This window comes from Ictidomys tridecemlineatus, chromosome 13 (genome assembly GCF_052094955.1).
Source record: "Ictidomys tridecemlineatus isolate mIctTri1 chromosome 13, mIctTri1.hap1, whole genome shotgun sequence".
NCBI classification, from domain to species: Eukaryota; Metazoa; Chordata; class Mammalia; order Rodentia; family Sciuridae; genus Ictidomys; species Ictidomys tridecemlineatus.
The window spans coordinates 27,366,439-27,393,743 of NC_135489.1; the positions used below are offsets into that span (position 1 = coordinate 27,366,439).

At 42.8% G+C, this 27,305-nt stretch overlaps 1 protein-coding gene and 1 non-coding gene across 4 annotated transcripts in view; one reads left to right on the forward strand and one right to left on the reverse strand.

Moving 5' to 3' along the window:
• The window catches only part of Slc14a2 (solute carrier family 14 member 2), a 420,044-nt gene that overhangs the window by 264,003 nt on the left and 128,736 nt on the right, over nt 1-27,305 (reverse strand). The window lies entirely within an intron of this gene.
• Nucleotides 5,870-5,975, forward strand: LOC120886691 (U6 spliceosomal RNA). The gene has a single exon (XR_005729773.1). It is a non-coding gene; the product is annotated as a U6 spliceosomal RNA (small nuclear RNA).

A 27,305-nucleotide genomic window follows, 5' to 3' on the forward strand; every position in this document is an offset into this window, starting at 1 on the left:
GAGAAACCAGAGGAGACATTTCAAGAGATCAAACAGTGTCAGAAGGCAAGGAGGACCCGGGATGAGCAATGGTTTTTGGGAATAAAAGAAGCTGTCAGGGCTGGGGATGTGGCTCAAGCGGTAGTGCGCTCGCCTGGCATGCGTGCGGCCCGGGTTCTATCCTCAGCACCACATACAAAGATGTTGTGCCTGCCGAAAATTAAAAAATAAATATTGAAAAAAAATTCTCTCTCTCTCTCTCTTAAAAAAAAAAAAAAAGAAGCTGTCACACATGTTTTGAGGCCCTTCAGAAAGCAGCAATAGTACTCGGTGGTAGAGGCCACCAGATGGCAAAGGGCTGTTCAGATGGGTGGCCGTGATGTAAGCCACATCCAAATGGGGACAGGCAGTGGAGGAACTCTTTGAGAGGACCACAATGTGCACAGCATGTTTTAGTAAGACAGGAGAAACAGGAACCTATTTTAGGAAGAAGAAGGAAGAAAGTGAGAAGTTAACAGCATAAGCAAGAGGAAAGAACCAAAGCTCTAGATGTCAACGTCTCTTAGGAATCAATAATCAGGAATCAAGATCATAGCTTCAAGGGTCACCATGCCCCTTAAACAGGTAGTGGGTTTATAAACCCAGCCCTGGAGCCATGCCTTGGTTTAAATAGTCACCTCCAATCAGAGAGTTCCCTCCCTGTGACTATCCTACTACCAACAAAAATGACCATGGGCCATTTTTCTCAGGGCTATATATAAACAGGAGCCTGAGTTCTGTGGGCATGTCCTAACAGGACCATCTTTGAATGCCCCAGCTAGCAGTCATCACTGAACTCCTGTTGCATAGTTAGAATGACTTAGATTAGCCTGGGATGATATTCCTTCCTGAATGTGTTTGTCTTTCGTTCTAGCTTCCTGGGGGCTAGGAGCAGGTTTCCTATATTTCTTAATTCTCAGAACATAGCAGGTATTCAGTAATATCTTACATAAGGCAAGAAAGCCCAAGTACTTCTTTTTTCCTGGTGCAGAAATTGAAGTCTGGAGAGGTTTATGACTTAAATTACTCATTCTGTCAGCTGTTAACCACTTGCTGAGGGCTTATTAGTGGCAGACTCCATACAAGGTGCTCAGGACCCCCAGGGAGACAAAAAGATTCACAATCTAGTCTGAAAGAGAGATGTAAATAGCCCAGGAAAATTCAAATTGTATAAAACAAAATGCCGGTTTGTACGAGTGGGAGCAGGAGGAGATGCTACTAACTAACTCTGAGAAGCGAGGTTAAGTCCAGAAAACCACCAGTGAGGAGCAAGTATTTGCCTTGTCCTTGAGGAAAGCTCAAAAACTTAAAGCTGGCTTGTTAATGTCCATGCCATGATTTAACCCAAAACTCCCACATCTATACTAATACCCTTCCAACCTGGGCAATGGGTAATTTCCTGTTTAAATGACTGATTGCTCTGTCCCCAGCCAGTTTCTCTGTCCTGGCCAGCAGGTGTGTGGACATGCACTGCTACTTGCTAGATATTTGTGTGTCAGGGAACCACTCTCACCTCTAGGGAAGTGGGGGAGCATGATGGAATGATGGCATTGGTGAGGCTACCAAGGTTTGGCTGGAGAGAAAGGTTTGAGAGGTAAGGAGTTGGGAGATGTAATCACGGATGGCTCACAGGGCCTTGATGTTGGTAGTTCAGTAGTGGAAGTATTAGCTTTGTAAATCTGAAGCTTTTTTTTAGTGTGTGTGTGTGTGTGAGTATGAGTGTGTGTGTGTGTGTGTGTGTGTGTGTGTGTGTGTGTGTGTGTGTGTGTTGAGTCTCTCTCTTTCCATAGGAAAGGGGCTCAGCCCACCTAGGGGTTGTATCTCTAGGTTAACTCACAAATGGCCATCTCTTTTGGGATCAGATGTTTTTGGTCTGAATTCCCCAATCCTTTGGTCTTGTAGTGATGGAATTTGGTTTAGATTAGAAGTCCAGATCAGCAAGAAGAATTCAATCTGAAGGGATAGGAGGTAGGGTGGGAGAGCTAAAGACCTTTCCACAAGGAAGGCTTTATTTTATAGCAACACAAACTCCATCAGGAGAGTCATGCTGGCATCTCAGGGAGGGCTCTAGGCTGGGAATTTGCAATTGGATATTACCTTAGTCCTGCCTCTAACAGTGCATAACCCAAGGAAGCCTCTCTGCATTTCTGACTCCTTCTTCTTAATGAGAGAGAGAGGGGTGGGGGTAAGGATTGAACAGCCCCTGAGATCCTTCTCAACTCTGGTGGTCTCCTGATTTCTAATTGGAACCCCAAGAAGACAGCAGCTTGTTATTCTCTCATCTCACCTCAAGAGGAGTCAGAAAATATTTGGCTCCGGTTCTTTAGTATGGGAAGTGGTGGCCCACAGACATCACAGTTGAGATATTAATAGATTATTCCAAATGTTATATTTGCATAGATGCACCACTCATTATGCAGATTGCCAATTATGAATTATTTGTTCTTTCTTCCAGGGGAGAAGTTGTTTATTTGCAAACTGCATGAGGGTGACTTTGGGCAGCATAGAGACAAGCCCCTCACACAAGCAGATCCTTTAGCGGTGATTTCCTCAAAGGCCTGTCCCTAGGTTCTTAAAGAGCCAGGAGAAGGTCAAATGAAAATGCTGGATAATGGGGGTGGGGAGGGAAGCTGGGGGACAGGACTACATTACAGGACAACAATTAGAAGGTCCAGAGGTTAGAATGATCAGGTGTCTGCTGTGAAATAGAAATATTTGTGCTCTAATTTAGGCACAATCCACAGTGAGTTCAGTTCTTTTCCAACACAGAATTTCTTCTGGCTGAGCCCTATTGTGAAGATCAGGCTCCTTTTCTCAGAATTGAAAAACCACCAGCTTTGATGGTAACCTGCCACTGATTGACACTATGAAGGGGCACTGTCATCAGTCCTTTCCTGGGATTGTCACGTCACCTCATAGTTATTAGGAGACACTGAAGCTTAGAGAATTTACATACTGCTCTTATATACTGCTGAGCTGGTATTTGACTACAGGCTATTGGGTCCCAGAGCCTGAGCATTTAACCACGATACTATTCTCTTCCTTAGATACTTAGTGCTTTGGCCATGAGCCATTTTTCTCAGGGCCGTATATAAACAGGAGCCTGAGTTCTGTGGGCATGTCCTAACAGGAGCATCTGATATAGTGCCCCCAGTTGTCCTCTATTAGACTCTGGTGTTCCACTTAAGCCTCTAAATCTGAGAGGAGTCTGAAGTTGGCTCCAAAGGGAGTAGGAAGGTGATTAATGAGTTTTTAAAAGGGGAAATGAGGGAGGGCCGTAGGAACTATTTCTTAGGAAGAAAAAGAGGAAGCTGAGAGGGTATCTGGGGCAATAGCTGAAGATGATGTTAGAGTAGATAAAACCATCAATTCTTGGGAGAAGAAAGAAGCTTGGAAGGATCCCAATCTAACAGACCCAGCACAGAGCCCTGGGCTGAATCATAAGGTGAGTGAAGATAATGGGGAAAGGAGATTCTGCCTTGAAGAGGAGAGGGAAGAAGCAGTGAATGGGAGTCTTCATGGCCTACCGGCTCCATAAGTACTCTGTCCTGGGCACAACAACACAGGACATGCACAGAAATGAGCTCTGTTCTTGGAAGGAGTTGGTCTAGTGGGTTTCAAGACTTCTAACTGGCACAGATTCCACAAGACACTGTACCAGTGACAGAGAAGTGGTCTAGAACTGTTTTGCCAATCTGGAATCCATTCACCATACATAGTGATTGGACATTTGAGGTGTGACTCGTCTACATTGTGCTGAATATTTAAACTGTGTACTAGATGTCAAAGATGAGAATGAAGAAAAGAATGTGAAATGTCTAAAACTTTTAAAATGACATAGGTGACTCACATTATATTTCTATCAGATAGTGCTGGTTTAGATCCTGGCTACCTTAGGTGCAGTACAAAGATTACCATCTGGGATTTTGTTAGGAATGTTGAATCTCAGGCCCTACCTTGGGCCTACTAAATCAGAATTTGCATGTTGACATGACCCCGGTTGATTTGCTCTCACACTCAAGTTTGAGAAGCAATAGACTCTACTAGTGACTCCATGTCTTCTTTATGGATTGTTTTTTTTCTAGTTATTACACTTACACAGTGCTGTCTTTGGCAGTAACCTCCTGAATAGTCAAGAACAAGGTCTGTCCCCAGTATCACTTCGAATTTCTCATATATAACAAAAAGAAGCCACATTAGCTGCTCCTGGACTCATGTCCTAGCAGGCTATGACCCTATGATTATAATGTAGAAATTTTGTTATTGGATAGAAACTAATTATTCACCATAACATTTAATATTCTTCCAATTTTTTTCGATAACATTTAATGACTCTCTGCTAAACAACCTATATCCACTTTAAAACTTTATTCTATTATTCCTACTTTTCAATGAATTTACTCATACAGCAAGTAGTGAAGAGTTTAGTATTTGGACTATAGACATCGAATAAAGGAAATGGTCAGACATGAGATATGAGGGTATCAAACATTTGTTACACGTGGGGATGTGGATTTTGAAGTAGTTCCTGAAGTTTAATAAAATCTGGAGAATGGTAGATAGTCCAGTTTGGTGGACAGAAGGACATATAGAAACCATGGTTTAAATGGCAGATTGGGTCCTTTTTGTGGAAACTGAGGGTAGAAAAGATGTTTCAGGGTTGTGGGACTGAACATTTCTCACCGATGTTGATAAAATGGGTGTCTGCACCAACAAACAGGGTGCAGAGTCCCTTCACCCTTGGACATTTTGTTTGGTGTTGCCTTTGGGGACAAAAGATTATTCCATCAGCCCCATTTCTTTGGCCTGTCTTCCCTCAAGCAAGCCATTGGCAATCGGTTCTGGCTCCCAGGCTGACATTTCCCTGAGACTCATTTCATGCGCGTTCTTCACAGGGGCATCTGGGCTGCCAATGCAGAGAGACTTTTCCCACATAATTGAAAGGAATTTCTGATTATGCGCGGGGATGTCAGCCATGATGACGTCCTGAACTGTTTCCAATTCAAGCTGCCTCTGATGACAATGTTCCAGTCTCCCACTCTCTCCCTCCCTGGCACTCTCCTTATGAACTTTTTGCTCCCCTCTGGGGATGATTTCTCAAAATAATATTCTGTTTCCAAGATTCCCTTCCACCTAGTAGACTCATGAATGGGTCCTTCGTGAAGTATACTCTTTCTGGGGGTTCCCTGCTCCTAAGTTCTGCTGTTTTGCAGAACTGCAAAGATTTCCTGGGTGATTACTCTGTCATGACCATATCTGGAACCCTGTGCCTGATGAGAAAAGGTTGAGTGAACATACATATATTTTGGGTCTTTCTTTAGAGAAGTCCTTTTGAATATGCAGAACAAAGTGAAGGCTGCATTTATCTCTGACCTTTTCCGTCTCCTTTCTTGCATCTGTTGAGGGAAAAAACAGGCCTCTGAGCTCACCAGCCTCCTCTCCCACGGAGCAGATGATAGAGTTGCCTGGATTCACTTCCTCCCAGCCCTGCTTCCCAAGGCCTGCCTGACTCTTTCCCTGTTGATGGGGATTCTTCTTGGGGGTTTCTGAGGGATCCTAGAGAAAAATGATGCAGGGTATGGGGTTGAAGTAGGTGCCAAGCATTAGGGACTTTGAGTCTCCTGTGATATAAGACCTTTATATCTTTTGTCCAGAAAGGAACCGACCCACTTGCTGTTGCTTGTGTATTTATTAGTAGGGCTACCTCTGATGTGGAGGAAAAAAAGAGTAGCAGATACAGGGAAGAGAAAGCTGGAGGAAGCATTGGCTAGATGCCTCAGTGTTGATCAGAGAAGATGGCTTTGCCTGGAGCCTTAAAAGTGTTGCCCCTGTTTATAGTTTCATCAAGAATCCAATTTGAATAAAGGAAATGGTCAGATATGGAATGATAACAGAGAAGATCAGCATGGCCTTTGTGCATGGATGACATGCAAATTTGTGAAGCATTTTGTATTTATTCCATGTTTTTAGCAGCTCAATTCACAATAGCTAAACTTCGGAACCACATTAGGTGCCCTTCATCAGATGAATGGATCAAGAAAATGTGGCATACATACACAGTGGAATACTAATCAACCATAAAGAGAAATGGTAAATGGATGGAACTGGAGACTATTGTGCTGAGTGAAATAATGATGTGCGGATGGTAACTCAAAATAAGGGAGGGGGCAAGGAAGAATAGAAGTACTTTGGATTAGACAAAGGGGAGGGAATGAAGGGAAGGGAGGTAGAATGAGAATAGGAAAGATAGTAGCATGAATCGGACATTACTTTCCTATGTGTATAGATGATTACATGACCAATTAATTCTACATCCTGTACAACCAGAAGAAGGAGAAGTTATACTCCATATACTCCATTTTATATAATATTTCAAAATACATTCTTTTGTCATGTATAACTAATAAGAACAAATGAAAAAAGACAAGGAAAAATCATTAAAAAAAGAATCTGATTTGTTCTAGGGGTACCTCTAAGGGAGAAAATCTTCCAATCATGGCTCTGTCATTTCTTATAACTTCTCTGGAAGTCAGCTCTAAGATAGTAGAAAGAATTCTGTGCTGGAAGACTGAGTCTGCTAGACCTTTTAGAAGAGATAGGCATTAGACTGTAAACTTCACAGTGTCAACATGTCTGCTGAGCTTCTCATAGTTTCCTGAGGCTTAGCATTGTGCCTGATACATGAACTTGACAGGTGATTATTAACAAAAATGTAACCTGAGTCAAGTTCATCTCTCTCCCTCTCTCTTGCCCTACCCCCACAGACATACCTTTCTCAAAGCTTTGTTTTTCTATTAAAAAATATGATAGGATACTGTTCCTAGCATAAAACATTTGAATATATAAAATTAATCTTAGCTTACCCTTTATTTGAACACTATCCTTTCATCAACCCAGCTTATATACATCCCTATAGTAGGTCCTTGGAATTTCACCAATAAATACATGATATTTCCTTGGATTTAGCCATTAAATTTCCTAAAATGTCTAAGCATCTTGATTGGCATATATCAAACTACATGTGAATAGTTTGGAAACTGAGTTTCCTAATACAGAAGAGACCAAGCACCCTTATTGTTTAGACTCAAGAAAGAGTGATTAGGTAGGAAGATAATAGAAGAGAAAGTTATAAGTTGATACTTCATCAGAACCTGAATTGTCCCAATTTTTCTGCTTTAGGCCCTTAGGCTTAATTTCCTCTTAGATGGTGGGGGTGCAGAGAGGGAAAGGTGAGCTGCAATAGTATTTCTTATCTTTTCTCTTTTTCCAAGTTAACTGAGATACATAGAGAATAATCCTTCACCTAATGAAGATTCTCAGCCTATCTCAGGTAGACTGGTGGCAATCACCATTCAATTTAGGAACCCCCATTACAACATCCTAACAACTAAAGTTGTTGTTCAGTGTCTTGACTGAAGATGTCGAGGATTCACTGCTTCTTCAAGCCAGTTATTCTACTGTTCAACGGCTCAACAATTTAGAAAAAAAAAATTCATTAATCAGATGATTCAGATATTTTGTATCTATTGGCTGTTACCATTACATGGAATCCTTTGATATCTAATAGGACCAGTTTCTCATGGATGTGAGATATTCTAAGAGTCAAGCCAATCCAAAGCAAAATTATGAGGATGTTGAGATTTGTTTTAAGCCCTTTTATCTTCACTTGTTCTTTATATCTCTCTTTTGTCCACATGGCCTTTCCTCTCTGACCTCAACACTGGAGGCCCCAAACCTTTCTAGATTTGACATTTGTGAAGTTTCATGGATTGTTAAGCAGAGATAATAAATATGACTTCCCAAATGCTTAACAAGGGAAACGACATTATAAAGTCATGTGCCTAATGTGGCAGGAAATATTCTATGGGTTCTTTCATACACCCTGCCATGAGTCGGTCATCAACTCTACCCACATCTCACTCTCTGACTGCTAGTGGCTTTTCCTAGAGAAAAGCTGATAATGAATCAAAGGGGCCAGGGTTTCTTAGTCCTTGACATACAAGGGTATATATTTTTTAAGCATTCTATTTTCCCTGCAACAGTTCATGCTTCTTTTATATATTCTAATATCATGAAATTTAACCATGACAAACCAAAGTGCCCATTCAAAGGAAACACGTAATTTCTTTTGAGACTGCTCATAACCACCAATCAAAAGACCCACAAAAGTTTTTCAGGTAAAGCAAAAATATCAGAGTGTTTCTCTCTCTTGCTCTCCCACATTAATATTGACTCAGAGAAACAATCTTTCAATTCCCGAGTCCCCATAATAGGAATGAGGAACAATTGAACATAGAGTAGCGAATGGATATAAAAGGTCACTGTTATGGATTCAATAGTAGATGTCCCCCAAAAGCTCATGTGTGAGACAATGCAAGAACATTTAAAGGTGAAATGACTGAATTATGAGAACCTTAACCTAATCAGTGCATGAATTCTCTGATAGGGATTAATTGGGTGGTAACTTTGGCAGGTAGAGTGTGGTGGGAGGATCTGGGTCACTGGGAGTGTGCCTTTGGGGTATATATTTCCTGAGCTGAGCTTTGTCTGTCTTTGCTTCTCGGTGGCCATATCTCCAGCTGCTTTCCTCTGCCAAATCCTTTTGTCTTGATGTTCTGCCTCACATTGGGTCCCAAGGAATGGAGTTGGCCTTCTGTTACTGAGACTTCTGAATTCATGAGCCCCAAGTAAACTTTTCCTTCTCTCAAATTGTTCTTATTCTTATCATGTCTTCTGTACATAGCAGTGGAAAAGCAGACTAAAACAATCATAGCCACCCATATGCTCCTGTTTCCATTCCATGGTGGTAGCCAGAGGCTCAAGATGTATCTTTGGTTCCTCAACAAAAGCATTGCACCTTCAGTACCTTTATCTCTAGATAAGGAGCTGACACTTTGCTCTGATAACAATTACTGAACTTGGGAGCTGGAAGTGAACTGAGCCAAGATGACCTGGTAACAAATAAATAGAGCTCTTGGGAAGGAAGAAAGTAGGTAACCCAGATCAAGAACAATGAAAAGCTCTGATTTGTAGCATTTGATGACTTCTGTGTTGTAAATACTTGCCTCATGGCCAATTTCAATCTACCAGCATGAGGTTGCTGAAATTGGAGCTGGGGAAAAATGCCCACTGTTGTCTTGGTGGGAACTGCACTAGCACACCATAGGGGACAAAACCTTTGCAAGAGTGTAGGGTCACTAATATGTTGAGGCCACAGGTTGATGACATACCATTCTGCCTGCGCACTGATTTGACCAATGTATTATTTAAAATGGGAAGATGGTAATTTTTTTACATTCACTAGGCATTTTTTTTCTTTAGTTGTACTTTTGTTCTTGGACATGACAGATTCAGCTGGTTTCTGAGAAACCCTTCAAACAAGGAGAAAGATCTATTGTGTCAAAGGGGATCTCATTCTTCCCCTAACCTGCTGGAAGCCTTGTTCCATCTTATATATATAAAATCTTGGTAGCTTTTCCCAGACCTATAGGCTACCATCTTGCCATGGGATCTTGTCCAAGTTATTTTCTTATCCTGTTTTTCACAGCTGTAAAGTGAGAAGGTTACAAACTTTCCTGAGTCTTGGTTCTACATCCTTCTAATTCAAAACCAAAAGTCTGAAAGCTGCAGATCCAAAGTATAAAATAAGTGAGAATTTCCAATCAAAGTAACATGTTTGTTTGTATGCTGCTGGATAACTGACTGCCTGTCCTATAACTAAATTGAGCTATGATTCTGATAGATTTTATTTCTCTCTCTGCATGTAGGGCTTCAGCATGCTGTATGATTTGAAAAGATATCAGCAAGACTAGGCTCTGTCCTTAAGCTCCTTTCCCACAGGTCTGTTACTTGACCTGATGTTCTTCTTTACATACAAACTCTATTCCATTCTGAAATGCACAGACCACTCTGAAGCAGATCAAATTCATCAGCAGCCATGGGTGCTTCTGTATCCATAAGTATGACACCAGAAACCAGCCCAGCCAATTCCTCCAATAATGACAGTCGCACCTCAGGGGAAATGCAAAGGTGAGCAAATAGGAGAGAAAGATGAAAACCCAGTTCCTAGTGGAGCAGAGGTATTTCCTTGACCATAGCTAGTGCTCCTGGGCAGCCAGAGGGCTGCTAGAGGGTAGCTTCTGGGTAGTAGGAGAAGAGAAGGCACTAAAGGACAAAGAAATATCCTGAAAAGGGAGAGAGAAAGTGATGGACAGTTTTTAGCTCGCTGTGGCTCCACCTTGCACATTTCAAAGTGTCTTTGCTCTAGGTGGGAATGGCAGCAGAGATCCTCAGCCTGAGCTATATTAGTGTCTCTGTCTCTATGGGTATCCAGATCTGCCTTGCCTATTGGGTTGCACCTGGCTAGACACAGCTCAGAGTCTTAGCTGATCCAGCCACCCCTGCTGGGACATGAAACAGGACAAGAGCAGAGATGGGGAAGACAGGAAAGAGATCCCTGGGTGATGTGGAGGATTGAGCCTAGTGACAGCTGTGCTTAGTGAGCACAGGGAGCTTGAGGAAGTCAAGGTGCTTGGCTCAGACACCTGACCAAAGAGGCAGCTGTGTTCTCTGTTCCAAGGCATACCGTGCTTCCTGGTAAGTCTTTTGGGACAAAGCTAAAAAAATATAGTGGTGCTTACTCTATCAGTGCTGGTGGAATTTTTTTTTAATCATAAAACAAAGTTTATTGAAGTTTACTTATTTACTTTTGGCTTGGTCCTTTTGCTTTGCTTGAGTGTAGGGGCTTAGTCTGCATATGGGATCATCTAGCCCCAGCTGCAGCCCTAGCAATTGTCCAGTTGCCAATTGGACAATTTATGGTGTGCTGACTGTACAAGACAGAGCTCATTCACAGAACTGGAAAAACTGTTACCAGTAACAATACTAGTAATAGTAATAGCTAACACATACAGTGCTTGCTATAGGCTAGGTGGTGGTAGCTGTGATCTGAACCCAGTCTCATGACTCTGGTGTGATTATACCCAAAGACAGTATCCCCTCCTCCCCCAAAGTATCACCCAAAGAGGAAGAGCACTGAGGCAGAAGCTGTAGGTGACCTGCAATCTCTGTGACATGGTGTCTAATACCAAGTCTCTTTCATCTTTAATTTCTTCTCTAAATGATAAGGTAGCAAAGATAAACCAGCCTGAACAGTTACATTATTAAGAGTTTAGTTTTGTGTTTGGTGTCCTTCGAGCTCTGCAAGAGCAGGGATGCATGCTTGTTTTGTTCATTTCTGTGCAGCTAGTGACTTGCAAGTGCCTAACACATAGCAAGTGCTCAACAAATTTTTATTAAATGAATGGGTGAGTTAATTGTTTAATAAGCACTTAATATACATGATCTCATTGGATTCTCTAATATACCTTATTGGGTATAGAAAGTAAACTCCTATGGTGACTGTTGCCCAGGCAAGTTCACAAAGATTACTCTAGGAATGATCTCACGAGGCCATAGAACTAGAAAAAGGCATGATTTGGACCTGTAGCCAGGGCTGCTGGCTCTGATTTTGTGTAGTGTTCCTCTGAGCCATGGACTGGGGAGGTCCATAAGTTAGACTCCAGCAGTGGGGAGGGGTGGAGGAGGCCAGAGGGAGAAAACACCTTGCAGGCCTCACTCAGTCAGAGAAGGTCCTCTTGAATTATTATTTACTTTCCCATGAAACTATCTGAAAGGGCTTCCATGGCTTCAAGAAAGCTTGTGATTCACTGTATTCTGGTTTTGTCATTCTTCCTATCTAGGACAGCACTTGGGCTTCAAAACACCATCACCAAGAGAAAAAGGCTGACCAGCTAGGTGGCCCTGGAGGAGATTCCCACTCATATGAGAGAGGGAATCCTGGAAAGGCGACTCAGTATACACCGATAAGAAAAATGAGTAAAACTTATCACATAAAACTTATCATGCTTTCTAGGTGCCAAGCATAATTCTAAGTATTGTGGGTTACCCAGTCTATGCTAGTTGTAAAACCTCTAGTTCTTTTTCCTTATAATGAGACTATAGACATCTCTCCAGAAGAAACTGTGTCGTCTTTTGTTGTAATTGTTCTGTTAAACCAGATCCACTCCCTTTCCTGATATGTATGTGTATGTATATATATATATATCTGCATATGCATGTTCATGTACAAACAGTCTTCCTGGAATTTTCCACCTTCAACATACCACATACTGCAGAAAAGTAACTCCTCTGCTTTCCTTTCACTTCTGTCTCTGCAATGATCAAAATAAGTAAACCATGCAACCATCACTAAGAGCCTGTAAGCATCACATAGTGAACTTTTTAATTCTTTTAAGAATTAGAAGAACTGAATTCGAGCCTCATTCTGGATCACTCATTTTTCTAATCAAACAGTATTTGACGACTTAAGTTATCTTAAACATAAGGAATTCAAGGAATACCAAAAGTGTAAAAGACAGTCCCCTGGAATCAGTTATCTAGATCAGGGAATAAAATGTCTAGAATAAGAAGAAGGGGGCCGGACTGCCCTGCTGAGTGACAGACTTTAAGAGATATCGGAGCATGGACAGAACTAAAGGTTGAAAGGGGCTGAGGCAGGGACGATGGGAGACTCCAAGGAGATACTGCCATTTGAAATCCGGCTGGAAGGGTGGATATGATTACTTATTTGTACATGGCCTCTTTTGGCAAAGCATGGGAGGTGACTGAAGGGTAACTGTGAGGAAGGTCCTTCTGGGCATGTGGCACAGGGAAGCAGAAAGCTGAGGGCACATGCCAAAGCCCCTTCCTCCTCTGAGTCTCCTTTCTGTTAAAGAAGACTTGAGAACTGAGGAGGTGGCTTCCTGAGGGCCCCCGGCCCTGTGGGACACCCCGGGAAGTGGTGTACTTCCAGGTAGGTTCCATCCCTGACAGCTTCCCAAGAGCACAGGCCCCTTTCCCATCAAGACCACTGGCAAAGGCCCAACATATTCCTTTTGTCTTAATCCATGTCATTCAGAAACAGACCTCTGAGTTTCTCCATCTTGCACTTCTAAGCGTAGCCTCATTGATATTCAGCAAACTCTCTCGGCCCTCCTCTCTTTTAATTGTGTGAGAAGACATTTCAATGAGTCTGAGCTGGGACAATTTAGAGCTGAGACCCCGATCTCTATTCACAGCCTGGGTATGTTCTCACAAGATTTGAGTCGGGAGGCTAAGCTTTTAGATCCCCGTGGCATTGTCTCCAAGTTCCTCGGGGCCAGGCTGCCAAGTTCATACGAGGGGCTGATCTCCCTCCTTTCATAGACATACTTATTAGCAGCTTGCTTTCTTTCTTTTTCTTTTCTTTTCTTTTTTCTTTTCCCCCTTCCAGGCCCATAGATACAATTATTAGAAATTCCTGGTTTTGTGCCCATATTGAAAGAAGGCCTGAATGGGTATGCTAAGGACCCGAAAGTGAGCTACTCTCCCTCACTCCAGCTTCTGCGGTTAATTAGATTTGGATGGTTTCAGAGGAGCAGCTGGAGTTTTCAAAAAAATGGGAGCGATAAAAAAGGGACTATTCAAGGTATTTTGGAGGGGCCCTATAAAACAATATAGCTGTGAAATGGGGTTTGGGAAATACAGCACTCTTGAATTGGTGGTGATGGGCGGGGGGTAGTTCAAGGGAGGGCAGGCGAGAGCAGACGGCAATGGATGTGAGCAGACAGGAAAGTGCCCGGCTGGGGCAGATTCTGTAAGCTGGACACTGTCAGCTGGTGTCCCATAGTGAGCGCCTGTCCCCTGGTAGCTCTGCCCCTGGCCTGGGGAACAGTTCCATCCAACTCAGCCCGATAAGCATATACCCGAGGGATGTAAAGGATAGGTGGGAGTTAAATGCTTGTCTTGGAGTTTGAGGCCACTCTCTTTCCACTAAAACTATCCAAAGTTGATCAGACAAAATGTTTGTGCAGAACCAGCGTTTGCACATAGCAGATACAGTGGTGGCAGGCTGTTGAGTCTGGATTTGGGGAGAAGCGACTTTCTCTGCTATGGATAGTGCATGGGGAAATGATGGGTGCTCAAGTCTTAGCGTGAAATTTTACATTTGTTAAACAGGCAAAGACCCTACAGAGAATGAGTCTGTATGTTCACCATCTAGCAGCAGAGCTCTGGGAAGTCACTTTGCCTGTCTCTATCATATAGGGGATTTCTTTTTCTCTCTGACCAGGAAGTTGGTACAGGTACTAAGACCACTGTCTGTGCTGTCTTTCTCTCTTTCAGTTATTTACTTGTGATGATGAAGACCCTTTACGACAAGGTTTGGAAGCGAGTATGGGGCCAGAGCACACTAAAGCCTGAGGGAGCTTCCTTCCACTGATCAGTGAGGAAGGGGAACTGGTAGCCACCTCTCCTAGCTCAATCTTTTGCCCAGTGACCTGTTGTTTAGAAGCAGCTCTGGGAACAGTGGTCACTGGTGCTCCTGAGGAAGACAGTTGTGAGACCATGGAGCAGTTATTGGGAGACTTTTTCAAGATTATTATTTTTTAATGGCTGCAAGACTATCTTTAAGCAAAATTCTACATAGAATCTCAGACTATAAAGTGGGGAGAAGCAGAGCAGCTGGGCTGGAGGGACATTGGCTCCTGAACCTCTGTTCAGCTGGCTCTGAACCTGTGGATGGTCCCTTAGGTCCAGGCACAGAGCTCTTGGCCCTCAGGGTTGCTCCAAGGCCTCTGTGGACAACCAAGCCCTTTCTGTCAAATCCCAAAGTTTTAAACTGTCCTATCTGTTTATTTTTACATTAGGGTTCTCTCTTCAGATTCTATTCAATAAAATTGTAGAGGTGTCCTTTCCTTTCTTCCTAATTCTGATACACTTGATGTGGGCAGACTCTCTGGTTGTATAGGTAGGAACTGTACCTAAACCCATATCATGTGTCCACAGGCTGTCAAATCCTGGAGAGGATCAAATAATAGCTTGCTCATTCCATTAGCAAAAGACCAGCCTCTTACACCAAAAATATTGCTCTGTGTTCCCCAGCTGCTGCAGGGTGAAAGAGACACAGTCTTTTTTATGAGGAGGTTTATACTCTACTAAGAGACGGAAACTACAACATGATGACTTCAATGCAGGGTAACTTCATCAGTGCCATCTCAGAAACACACAAAATGCTGTCTGCTCTCAGGTCTCAGAGGAAGGAGAGAGGACATCTAGGTGGGTGGTCTGTCAGGACCCAAACAATGTGCCACTCAGTTTCAGGGTAAGGCAACATGTACTGGACATGGATACCATCCATCAGAGTCTATTTTTATTTTATTTTTTTAAGTTTAAATATTAGAAGGGAGGGAGTATATAGAAAAAAGAATTGAAGGAATTAGGGGTGTCAGGGACAGGGGAGCGAGGGGACTTCTTTAGACACCTTTGAATGTGTGACACCATAAAATCTCCCTTTCCTGTCCCGAGTCCTATTTTTAAATACTGTCTACTCTTTGTTCTTGTCTTTTCAATTGCTCTTTCTCTGTGTGACATATTTTTAGATTGCTGGCTTTTCAAAGGCAGGAATGGTGGGCACCTATTTTAATAACTCTGTTTCCAGTGCAAATGTTTCCTTCCTTGGAAACCAGACCACCAGCTGGAGAGCCTTCGGGCAAACAGAACACACAGGGAGTACCCACTTTCTGTGCCATCTGGGGAAGGAAGGCAGGTCTGTCCTCAGAAACAGGCTGTCTGTAGATACCAGATGAGCTCCCAGAAACCTTTAGAAAATGGGGTGGGGCTTATATGTGTGTCTAGCATTGATGGTCTCAGTGGCTAAAGATGGCTTTGGGGGTGGGAAGAGATAAGCAAGGCTCTACAGAAGGTTTAGGAGTTAGGAGAGAGGGGGATGGAATTAGTAGTTATTCAGGACCTAGACTTTAGTTCTAGATATGTTGGGGACACCAAAAAGTCAACCCCCACCTGATCTTTGGTCTTTGGAGAGAGATATATGGTATGTATAAAAGTCACCATTGACAGCTGAGGAGCCCAGGTGGGTGCACTATTGGCTCCTATGGTTCCAGGGTGATGGGGTGGGAGGTGGAGTGGGAAAAGGTAGTTCTGTGTGAGGCTGGGGTAGCCATGAGGGAAGGAAGCATCCTTGATGAGGAAGATGGATCTGGAGAAGAGCCACATGGAGACTGTCCTGGGGAGGGAGAAGAGGAAGAACAGCATTATCTGGGATTAGAGGCCAATTTCAACTAATCTGGGCTGAAATAGAGACCTCTCCTGACAGGGGTGCTGGCCATGGGCATGAGAAGATGTAAAGATTTTGAAGGTGACCAGTGGGTTTGGCTACACAGGGGTCTTGGATCCTACGCTAAGAAATGTGAATTTTATCCTGTAAGGGAAGGAAGCTCTTTTTCAGACCAGAAAGCTGAGTCCCTATCATTTCATCAGTTGGAAAGAAGCCCTCACTGGTGGTCCTGCGCAGACCCTGCCCTGCACTGCTCTGTTCTGCCTCGGCACAGACATAATGAGCTGGAAGTGGCTGCCTATAATTGGCGCTCTCCAGGCTGCTGCCTGGATCCAGAGGAGAAGCAATGCTCCCTCATCTGAACACAGTGATTGCTGGCCCAAAATAGCCCTGCACCTGCTCTGAGATGCCTGCGAGATAATTTCAGCTTCCAAGGAAACTGCCCTGATTGGTGTTGATTTTTTATGACCTCCCTTCAGGCGAACACCTGGAGATAAGCACCTGATCACAGAGGTGCGCTCTGGAGGGCCTAGGGCCTGAGGTGTGTAGCCCAGGCCGTCCAGGGAAGATGCTTCTGATCACTTCCCAGAAGGGAGGCTCAGGCTCTAGGGCCTCCTGCCCTGCAGGTACCTGTATCACATTAACTGGCTGTGACAGGGGAGGGAAAGGAGGAGGGAAGAAAGAGAGAAGTTATTGCCTTTCAGAGCCACTTTGGAAGAAATGTTGGAAGTGTGGACCTGCCTCTTATCTCTCCTCTGTCTGGTCCTACCTCTCCTCTGTCGGATCCTACCTCTTTTCCCAGCTCATCTTTACCTCTGCCCACTTGCCACGTCGGCTCAGAATGGCCCTAAGTGGAGCCTTCCTGTAGCCCATGCTGGGATCTAGTTCCTGATCTGCTTGCCTAGCCAAATGCTTCCTTTCAGCTCAAATATCATCTTCTCCAAAGAACCAGCCATGGCTGTCCACAGACGGAAAGATTCAGGAGCCCTGAGAGATACAAGCAACTGGCTGAAAAATTGGGAGTGCTCATGGACAGATCAGCCAATCTCCATCACAGTTAGGAGATACGATTGAAACCTGGCGTATTTAAGACACAGTGAATAGTGATGTTCTCTCATCTGATTCTCCCCCAGACTCTAAGTGCCTTGCTTCTGTTTTTCAGGTGTTTATTAACTTGTTCAAGGTCATATACTCAGAAGTGTTAGAAGTCAGGTTTGGATCCAATATTCAAAGTTCTGTTTCCTTTCTGTATTGTGCCATTTTGATCTCACCTTATATATTTAATTATGAGAAAAAGAAAAATTACTTGATCCAAGTCAAACTTTGTGACCCAGTGATTTATTCTATTCCTCTGATCAGCTATTGGGCTCTGGGGATCCCTATTAATAGTCCCACCTCACAGAGTTTCATCTGAACCCAAGCAGACACTGCCACAGCAGGGCAGCCCAACCAGAGTGACTGCAGGAGTGGTCAGTGGTCAGTGGCTGCTGAGGGCTTGGCCTTCATGGAAATGAAGCCCCAGTGTTAGAGTGGGTGAGGTAGCATCTGTCACACTAATACGAGCAGGCCGATGTCTGAGCATCATTAATCACTGGCCACCTAAACCCATTAGAGAGTGTGGCTGTGAAAGTAATCAATACATGTGGTAAACAGGCTTTGACCAGGAAAACGAAGCTGGTGTCCAGTGTTTCTTCCACAGGATACCATTCACCACAGTTCACGTCCTCCAGGAAATTTTTGGAGATTTTAATGTGGACAGTTCATTTACATATTTCATTAGGAACAAAGCATAGACAACTAAATCTGTGTTCTCTCTCTCTCTCTCTCTCTCTCTCTCTCTCTCTCTCTCTCTCTCTCTCTCTTTCTTGCCTTCAGAAAGTTTAGTTTTAATTTCTTCTTAAACTGAAGATATGCAAAAACAACCACTTTGATCAGAGAATTACATGATCCTTGCCTGCTTGTCTGTGGTGATTCATGAACTTTGCTGTGTCTCCAAGATCATTTTATCTGTGGTTACCAAAAAAACCAAAAACAAACAAACAAACAAACAAACAAACAAAACAAGAAAACAACAACAACAAAAAATCCCCCCAAACAACTTCATATCACAGAACTGGGAGCTTTCCGGAATGTCCTCAGCTGTGGCAGGGTCCCAGCCTTTCACTAAGGTGGGAGGACAGCATCCTCCCTAGGGTTCCTGCCAGCCCACCCACTGGACCCCACTAACCCTTGGCACACCTGAAAGCAGAACCCCAGGGAAGGACTGGGGGCTCCTTGTGCTTCTCCTCCCGCACCCTCCCCCACACTGGAGTCACTGAGGGGGACCCAGATCCACACTCTCTGGATTGCTGTTATTTTTCTTTCCTTCTTTCCCTCCACCTTCTAGTTCCTCTATATTTTCACCTCCAAGCTGTTTTCTTCACCTGTTCTGAAAACAGTGAAAAAATTGTGTGTCTCCCAAGGCTATCGCGTAGGGAAAGAAGAGAGGGAGTATGAGAAGAGGAAACCTGCTCATCTCAGTGCTGGTTCTCAGATGCTCCTCCTGGCACCTGTCCTACCTCTGTAGCTTTCTCTCTCCTCACACCTACAGACCCAGCCTTTCCAACATCCAAGTAGAATTCCCCCTACCTTTCTAGACTGTCTATAAACCTAATTAAATCAACAAAATCCACAGACCAGTAAAGTCTGCCCTGTCATCTCCCTTGCCATGTCCCCATGGTGGTGTAGGTAACTTCCTGGCCCCAGGCTCCCAGGTCCTTGATCCTGAAGGACAGATGGCTTCTTGCATCAGGTCTCAAGACCTGGGTCAAACCTCTGCTTTCCAGATCTGGTCACCTGATCATGCCAATCACTTAGGGAACTTCAAAAATATTTTCTCCCGACAGCACCCCAAGATTTTGATTCAGGAAATCTTTTTATTTTTGTAAAAAGTTCCCAGGCTAATTCTAGTAACATCCAGGCAGGTTTAAGAACCACTAATTATCATACTGTTCCTAACCCATATTTTGATCTTGTGTGTCTAGACTTTTGGCCTACATTTTATTTTTTTCTATTTCCTCTTGCTGTCACCTTAAGTAGGATCAGCTTTCTGGTCCCAGATTTCAGCATTTCCAACGTCTTTCTTCTTTCTGACCCCACATCCTATTAGACCAATTTGTCACTGTCTATGCTGATGTAGCAGGTTATTTTCGTAGCATCTATATGTGGAACATAATCACACTCTAGGGGAATTCTGTGAGTAGAATGAAAGTCTGTTGACCAGGCTTTGCTATTTAACCACGGTGATGATTGTTGAAAAAACAATAAGCACAGTCATAATAATAGTAGCCTGTCCCAGGAATCAAAGCCGTTCTAGATCCATTATCTTATTTAGTTTCAATAAAAGCTCTAAAACCCACCAGCATCATTTCTATTGTTTGAATTTAGAACCTGAAACTTGGAGAAGGTAAAGATTATGTTGAAGCCTCCATAGAACTCATTCTTTGGGATTTGGGGCCCATAAAAGACTGTACTACATTGCAAAGAGTTTGGTTTTAGTATATTACAATGCTGTCTGAAACCCAGCATCTCCTCCCCAGGTATGTCTCAGTATCTGTCTTCTCTTTGCCTCCAATCTTCTTAGCTTTTGCATTCAGCTTCTCCTTTATGTCCTGGGTGGGAATTTTCTCCCTGGGTCTCCTTGATTCTTGTTTCCTGTAGTGGTAAGCTGGTCCCATATCTTCCCTAGTAATCAAATCCTGCCAGACTCATTGGTCAGCCTGCTCAGCGTCCTGAGACAGGGTGGGAGAATTCTGATCATAATGTTGAGGAGTTTTGCACCCAGATATTCTCACGGAAACTATAGTAATCCCTATGCAAGCTACGACTGTGTGAGCATGGGTCAGAGTCTTTGCACTTCCTCCTGCCATATACCTCTCCTCTCCAACCTTCCCTGGAAGTCAGAAAAAGAATCTCATATCTGTATGGGATTAGAGTCCTTATCAGCATCATCAAATCACCCTTCACTGAACATCTATTACATGCCAGACCCTGTGGTTTGAACACACTGTCTTCCTGCAGAGGATTGGGTACATTCATCCCCATTTTGTAGGTGTGGGCATTTGACCTCAAAGAGATTAATATACAAATTCATGATCATCTCTGTCTCAGATCATGGAACCAGGAAGTGAAGGAGCCCTTTTCCACATCTCAAAGGTGGGTCAGCCTCAAGTGTTTCTTCCATAAAGTTATTTTCCTCCTTTGCATCCATATATGTTCCACTGAAGATATGATACTTCTTTTTAAAAAATAATACCATAGGGGCTGGGGTTGTGGCTCAGTGGTAGAGTGCTTGCCTCACATATGTGAGGCACTGGGTTCAATTCTCAGCACCACATATAAATAAATAAATAAATAAAATATCCATCAACACTAAAAATAGTTTTTAAAAATAATAATAATAATACCATGGAGTTATTACGTACCCTTAGTGGAATTTTCTTTGTTCTTCCCAGTACATCAATTGAAAATCCTTAAGGCACTATATGGAACAGTAGACTCTGAATGGCACTGAGAGGGTGAAGGTTTGGGTGGGAAGTATACAGAATGAAATTCTAAAACTTCATCTCCTTTGGAACATTTCCATGGAGATCATTTCATCAGAGCAATGGCTTTACCAAAGCATTGACAACTTGATCCCACTACATAACCAGATGTTACCAGCTCTTGGAGAGCTATTGGTTCCACCAGACAGGGCTCAGAGAATCCTAGTGGAATCTGGGCACATGCCTACAAGTTCATTTGCTCCACAGAGCTGAGAGCTTCCACAAGTCAAAACTGTCCTGATATGGTTTTCTTCCCATGTCAGTCACACGGTAGCTCTTACCCAAGATGAGCTATGGTGAGTAGAGGGCTGAATTGCAGCTACATCTGCAAATGAGGATAATCCAGAAGCCAATGCATCCCACCCTGCCTATTTCTCAAGGATCTTCAGAAATCAGGCCACTCCAATACTTAGAAGCTTTGCTGATTGATTCACCTTGGATTCTTGAAGCCTATTGATTTGGTAAATAGAATGCTAACAAGTTGGAGTAGTGACCCAGAGAACATCAATAGCTTAGATAAGCTTGAATCAGCAACTTCTACTGGTTATAGTGTGGGTAATTTGTCTTTATATTTACTTAGTATTGATGTTGAAACGAACAATTATTCATTTGCTTTTTAGCTTACCTCAACCCTACCTCCTTGGAAAAGCTATCTCAAGTACCTTCAATGTTCTTAAGATGAACCCAAGAGTTTTGCCTTTGTCTCATAGTGGGAGGAGACCAAATGGAGACATAGTACTCATCATCTCCACCATTATTCCTTTCTTGGAAGAGTTCCCATCACCTTGTTAAAAATATTTTTAATCTTAGAAAGAAAAAAAACATTTAGCAAGTCATTTAATCTATCCATGTAACATAAATCTCAGAGTAGAGCTAGGCTAAAGCAGTCATAGGTAGAAAAGAACTGGGTAATCTAGATGCTTGTATTTGGTCTGGAAAGGTAGTAAGAAGGAAACTACTAGTCACAGCCCTCATGCACATGTACCACATTACATTATTTCTATCACTTTTGTACCCCGTCTAAGGATTCTTCTACACCAAATGTGTCTTCTTCTTCCTGTCTTACTGAGGCTTAATACTGTGGTAGAGAGGAAGCCCATTCATGTGCCCTAAGTGTAATTCTTGCTTGGATAGTTAACAAACAACTACAGTTTTAGTATGTAAGTTCTGATGGGTCTGCAAGAAAATTGTGCTATGGCAGGTCACATGGACCCCAGTCATAAGCATTTTCTATAACCCAGTTGACCTACAAGATGAATGTTAACCTTCCCATCTTTCAAAGAACTTTCAAAATTATGACTTTAATATTTACGGAAATTCCAGGTTCCCACATTTCATCATTTTATCCACATTTCTTCCTTGGATATGAATCATGACCTCATTCAACTTCATTCCACCACCACTGTAGAAGTGTATGATTGCTAATTTTCCTAGAGTTCTCTTTCAGTGCCTAGCTGTTTTAGTCAACTTTTGCATCACTGTGATCAATATACCTGACAAGAACAACATGAAAGAGAAAAAAATTTATTTTGGCTCATGGTTTCAGAGGTTCAGTCCATAGTGGGCTGATGCCAAAGATCTGGGCCTGAGGTGAGCCATCGTGGCAGAAGGATGTGACAGAGAAAAGCAACTCATGGCATGGCAACCAGGAAATAGAGTTCAAAAGTCACACTTCCAGTAACCTACCTCCTTCTGTCACACCCTGTCTTTCTCCAGTTAGCATCTAATTAATCCATGTCAATAGGTCCATAACATTTCTGGCCTCCCAAAGCTCATGCCTGTCTCACAGTGAAAAATACATTCAGTCCATTTCTAACAATGTTCATAGTCTTCACAGTTTCAGCATTGCCCAAAAAATCCAAGTTGAAATCTCATCTAAGACTCAAGAGAAACTTATGTGGTTTGGTAAATATCAAAAGAAAGTTACATGTATTCAATATATAATGGCATCAAGTAAACATTTCCACCCCAAAAGGGAGAAATAGGGCATGGGAAACAGGGATGGGAAGAAAGCAAGACAAACAAGTCCTATAGAGCCACATCCAGCATCAAGGGCACATGGCATCATGATGTTCTCATCAAAGAGCTGTGTGACTCTGTCCCTGTGGCCTTGCTGCTTACAGCCCACATGGCCTCTCTCTTAGCTTGTCTCTGCTCAATTTCTCCAGTTTTTCCTAAGCAGAAGTTCCTATTACTGCTGCCATCTCTTAATCATGGGGATCTTCAATGAAAGAGCTTCAGGTTTCTTCTAACTCCTTGATGAATTGCCCTTTCAGGGGCAGACTGCAGGACCCTGCAACACTTCAATTGCTCTCCCACGCCTTCCTTTGAAATCTCAGTGGAAGTGTCCATGATCCCTTACCTCCAGCATCCTGCAATCCTGAAGAACCAGTACCATGTGGTTGATGCCAAGGTCTGCCACCATCTTGAGCAGTAGCAGGCCTCCTAGGACCACAGTTGCAGCAGCCTCTGTGTTCCTGGACAACTAAGCATAGCAAAATAGCTTCCCAGCCCTGCCCCCTGTGCAAGATGAGCACCTAAATGTTCTTTTCTCAAAGGAATTTTTACTTTTACACCCTTGAGCCTGAGATGGGTATAGACTTGCCAATTCCTAGGATGCCCTGAAACTATCTTTTCCATTGTCACCTAGGTAAAATATTTAGCATAGCTTTAGTAGCTGTCATCTCTTTAATAACCATGCCTTCCTTAGTTCCAGTTTTACTTTCACTTTTCTGTCCAAATTGCAATTTTTTTTTCAAATCTTTCTGCTTTGCTTTCTGCTTCACAGTCTGCTTCTGATTATCGCAATAAACATGGCTAAAAGTTGTCAGCAATAGCCATGTCACTGCCTAAATACTGTGCTCCCCTGAAATTTGCTAGGCAAGATTAATTAGTACATCACCTTTAAATTCAGTCTCACAAAAAGTCTTAGGACCTGAGCAAAATGCAGACAACTTCCTTGCTAGAACATAATATGAATGGCCTCTAGTTCAGTTTTCAATAGAATCCCCCTTCCATTCTGAAATCTCCTGAGCCTAGTCTTCATTGTCTTAAGTCCTATTGACATTCTGATCTTCTGAGCTTCCACCAGAATTGCCCAATAATCACCCAATTCTAAAACTATTCTACTTTGCCTCTCTAAACTTTTAAGAATATGGTCCTGGCAAACCAGCTTCAAAAGCTTCTGAACCACATGGTCAGGTTAGTCACAGGGACAGCCCCACTTATAGGTACTAATTTCTGTTTTAGTCATATTTTGTTTCTCTGTGACCAATATACCTGGCAAGAATAACATAGAGGAAGGAAAGTTTATATTGGCTCCTGGTTTAATAGGTTCAGTCCATCGTAGGCTGACTCCATAGCTCTTAACCCAAGGTTGCAGAACCTCATGGTGGACAGACATGGCAGGCAAAAACATCTCAGGACATGGCAACCAGGAAGCGGAGATAGCTCCACTCATCAGGGACAAAATATATACCCCCAAATCATGCCCCCAGTGACCTACCTCTTTTGGTCACACCCTACCTACCTACAGTTATATCAGTTAATTTCTATCAGTAGATTAATACACTGACTAGGTTATACTTCTTATCATCCAGTCAATTCACCTCTGAAAATTCTTGCATTGTCTCATACATGAGGTTTCAAGGACATCTTGTATCTTCATGTTTGCAGTTGCCTATGTAAGCCTCCCTCCTGCTTTATGTATGTTGTTTTATTTTCCTGGATTCTTTTTTGTCAGGGCTGAGGATCAAACCAATGTCTTGTACACGTGAGACAAGGACTCTATCACTGAGCTAAATTCAAAGCCTTCTTCCTAGAATATTATTTATCATTTTTCTTCCTCTCCTTCCTTCTTGGTACTCTTTACTGCCACTTCCCTTTATCTGTCATCATTTCTTTACCTGAGGTCTCAGCTTAAATTATTCATGGAAGTTTGTTCTGTCTCCACCATGGCCTATATCTGTGCTGTTTTACCTGCTCTTATTACCTCCTCCATTTTTCTTTGGCATCATCTGTAAATAAATATTGCTAGGCCAAGGTTTGCCTCTGCTGATAGAATGTAAACTCTTTGAGGGGAGGGACTATATCTGTCTTTGCACTTCCATGTATCTCTGAACCTAGTTTGGGGGTCTAGGTCCTCAGCACATCATTTTAGAAGAGAGAATAGTAGAATTAAAGAGCAAAAGAGAAAAACAATAAAGCCATCAAGTTTAAAGTTTGGTCTATTTTTTTGTTCTCTTCCTTCTCTGTGGGATGGATGAACATACACAAAAGCAACTGCTACATAGGCAAACTGCAAATGTTTAGATACAAGATGTCCCTAAAAGCTCATGTAGGAGACAATGCAAGAATTTTCAGAGGTGAATTGACTATATTATGGATGAATTCACTTTTCTCTGTCTAAAAAAAGGAAATTTCCTCCCTGGACAGAAATTCAGAGGAAAGAATGGCGTGTGTTTCTGTTTACACATTGTGCATATGGCAGGGGGTTGCACGTGTGTTGTTTCCTCCCTAGAAGCCCCTTCCCCATGTCCTCTCTGCAAGTTCAGGTTTTTCATAGGGTACAACTCTGTAATAGCCTTCCTCTGAAGTCCTCCAAAGCATGCAAGAATGTGTACCTTCTTTAGGTTTCTAAAGCACATATTTGTCACATCAGAGACTTGGGGGTTTAAACAGGTCAATCTCATACCTTCTCAGTGCAGCAACTCCTCAAAGAAATCATCTTCTTCTGTCAGATGATTCTGCTCAATATACTGAGAAGGTTTCCTTATTCTGACCTGGTATCCCTAATGATCCTCTGCTCTGATCCCATTCAGGTTCCTCAAAGCCCCAAGATTCAATGTAACCACTCGTCCTTCTGGTATCTAGATACAGTTGTTATACCTGCTCCCTTGCTCACCTCTCCAGTCCCATAGCATCCTTACTAGTTCTCTGTCTTAATTTTGTTTCTTTTTGTAGCACAGACTATAGGCTCCTGAAGGGAATGATCCTCCTTATGTCTCATTTATATGTTTCTCAAACTCAATACTTGGCTGGAAATATAGGAGGAATTGAAGGTTTGCAGAATTAAAAGAGCATCTGTGGAGGGGAGAAATGCTAGCAAGGGGAAAAAAAAAGACTTTGTTTAGGCTTGGTACCCAAGAGGATGGAAAGTCCTTCTTTTCCCTTGATGTGCAAGTTAAACTTTTTTTTTTTTTTTATTTCCTACCAGCTCATATTATGCCCCTTTCTTCCAGTAAATAGAAAAAACTTTCATTTGGGAGGTAAAGAGGAGATTATGTTTGAGCAGTTGGTGTTGGAATAGAAGACCAAAGGACAGTGCCATTAGAAAGGCCCAGGAACCAAGACAAAGACAACTGAACATAGAAGAAAAGATCAAGGAGAGAGAATGAAGGAGGAGGTGGCGTGGAGCTAGGGATGGCCAGGCCTGGAGTGGGATTTCTCTGGTATCCTCTGCCCCAGTCCCAGAGGATGCATTAGGTTTAATGCAGAAAATGACTGACAAATTACTAGGTCACTGAGTGTGAAATTTATATTTTTTGCTTCTTGCTTTCTCCCATCCTATAATTGTATCGACCTAAACAGTAAAAATATTGCTATTGTCTTCTTTATTATGGCGCCTCTGAAAAAGGGAATGGCTATGTCTCAGTGGATTTTTTTTTTCCTGGATAAATCTTTTTCTTGTGATAAATAAATCTCCTAATAGGGTCTTATTTAAATAACACTGTGCTGGGAGTGAAGCAGAAATCAAAAGATGAGCCATTAAGCCCAGTAATAGGAAAGTGGTGTGCGTCAGCGGCATTACCACATCCCGAGAAGCCACATCAATTAGGTACCTAATGTGTGACCCGTCACATAAACCAGTCCAGCCACCCACCCCACATGCTCCCACTATCGATCGTTGCCCAGATATTTGGAATTAAACTGAGCTTCCTAATTATCAGGCACGTGGGGCCGCACTGGTCCTGCTGTCAGGAGAAGGAACCCGGCCTCTTCCTGAGGAATTTCCCTCACTGTGATGAACGTGCTGTCCCTGTGACCTTGAGCTATGAGTGTGTTTATTTGATAATCAGCCCTGCCTGAGTCATAGGGGTGTTCTTGGGATTCAGAGAAATCAGAGACAGCAACTGTTCCGTGCATCTCAGTGACACATGGTGATTTGTGGGGCTTGATCCCGGTTGGTTTGGAGTGACATTTATTCTTCACTTTGGAGAAAATACTCTAAATCCATTTCTCTGGCTATTTGGTCACCTTGGGTCATAGGGCACTCTCCCTGCTCTGAACTCTTTTAGCATATTGTCAATCTCCCTAGACTCCACTGCAGGGAACGTGTTTTGTCTTTTATCTCATTGTCCTTAAGGAGGAAGGCTGCCATAGCATGTTTTGATTTTGTTTTAAGTTCTCTTCAGTGCCCAGCAACGGGGTGGACACATCATATTTGTTCAATATGGTGATTTTGTGTGTGTGTGTGTGTGTGTGTGTGTGTGTTTTGTGTAGCTGGGGATTGAACCCAGGGCCTGTGCATGCAAGGCAACCACTCTACCAAC